Here is a 1785-nt window from a genome sequence, read left to right as displayed (position 1 = left end):
CACCAGAGACACAGTAGTGAACAGTAGTGAAGGCAATGAGCTTTACATATCTGTTTGTACCACAAGCTGTATTTTCTGCCACATAACAATCACCCAACATGAACCGGTGTTATTTGTCCACACTGTCTTTTTTCCCAAAGGAGCTAACCCTCATGCACCAAGACAGCATTACATTAAATCAACAAGAAAAAGATAATATTCTCTATTGATTTCTTCTAGGGCACTCCAAACTAAGAAGAAGGATTTGAAACCTTCATTGATCGTTTACCATCTGCAAACAATTTCTTGTTCCACAGCTTCTTCATGGCACTTTTCACTTCTGTATTCCTCAGTGTATAAATCAGAGGGTTGAGCAAAGTTGTTCCAACTGTATAAAATACAGCTGTCATTTTATCCATTGGGAATGTGGTTGCAGGGCGTGTGTATATAAATATGCAAGGTCCAAAGAACAGGATGACCACAATGATGTGGGACACACAGGTGGAAAGGGCTTTCTTTCTCCCTTCAGCACTGTGGTTTCTCAGAGAATGCAACATGATGACATAGGAGAACATCAGTATGACAAAACCCACTGTACAAATGGCCCCACAGTTGGAAACCAGGAGTAGGTTAACCACATAGGTGTCTGAACAGGCTGGATTCAACAAGGGCTGCAAGTCACAGAAATAGTGATCGATCACATTGGGGCCACAGAAAGGCAAACTCAGGGCAAGAAAAATCTAAGCTAAAGAATGCACACAGGATCCCACCCAGGCCACAGCCATCAACACACAACTTACCCGGTGGCTCATGATGGTCATGTAGTGCAGGGGCTTACAGATGGCCACATAGTGATCAACAGCCATGAGGATCAGGATGAGGATCTCCAGGCAGCCAAAGAAATGGGCTGAAAAGACTTGGATCATGCACTCGCTGAAGGGCATAGTTGTCTTCTTCAAATGGGCATCCACAATTATTTTAGGGGCTATGGAAGTAGAGAGGCGAGTATCAGATAAGGATAAGTAGAAGAGGAAGAAATATATTGGGTTCTTAAGTGCCTGGCTGGTCTTGACAGTAATAATAATTAGCAAGTTACCCAAAAATGTTCCCAAGTAGAGAAGCAAAAAAATAACAAACACTATTTTCTTCCAAAAAGGATCCTGTGTCAATCCAAGCAGAATGAACTCAGTCACATTATTATTCAGTTGCATAGTTTTCATGAGTGAGGTGAAGGGGCAAGTGTGAAATGGTTTATCTGTAAAAATACAGGAATCAATTTACAGTGTGCTATGTGATGTTATGGAATATTTATGCAAAATTAACTATTTCTTATCAGATACAATCTGTTGATGGTTTCTTAATAGGTCACTTCAACACATTGTTTCCTAGTTTTAATGACCACAGGGTTATTATGATTCTCAGATATGCTTATGAACATGATACCTTGCCATAGCATTCTTCAAGTACAAGCCTTGGTTAGCTTTGGCATCATTCTGATTAATTTTTTCAATTAAATGAAGGTAAATGTAAGAGATATGGATCTATTTTAACTTCATTTTTTTCATTTTCAATAAATATACAGGCCCATTTTTTGCATTGTGTATCACTCAACATTTAAGATATATTTGACTGCTCTTGGAGTTTTATGATATGAAATCCTACACCACCACCACCACACTGTAGATAATATCTTATTAATACATAGTTTATACATTATATATTCATTATATATATTTATATAGCTATATGTTATTTATGAATACTTAGTATGCTTCACTTCTCTGTAAAATTTCTCCCAGATATTCC

At 38.0% G+C, this 1785-nt stretch overlaps 1 pseudogene; it reads right to left on the bottom strand.

Moving 5' to 3' along the window:
- Window positions 1–230: 230 nt before the first annotated feature.
- On the bottom strand, window positions 231–1190 carry LOC129473130 (olfactory receptor 4C16-like; annotated as a pseudogene).
- Between the last annotated feature and the right edge of the window lie 595 nt (window positions 1191–1785).

This window comes from Symphalangus syndactylus, chromosome 23 (genome assembly GCF_028878055.3).
Source record: "Symphalangus syndactylus isolate Jambi chromosome 23, NHGRI_mSymSyn1-v2.1_pri, whole genome shotgun sequence".
Lineage (NCBI taxonomy): Eukaryota > Metazoa > Chordata > Mammalia > Primates > Hylobatidae > Symphalangus > Symphalangus syndactylus.
This window is presented reverse-complemented; position numbering and strand designations above follow the sequence as displayed.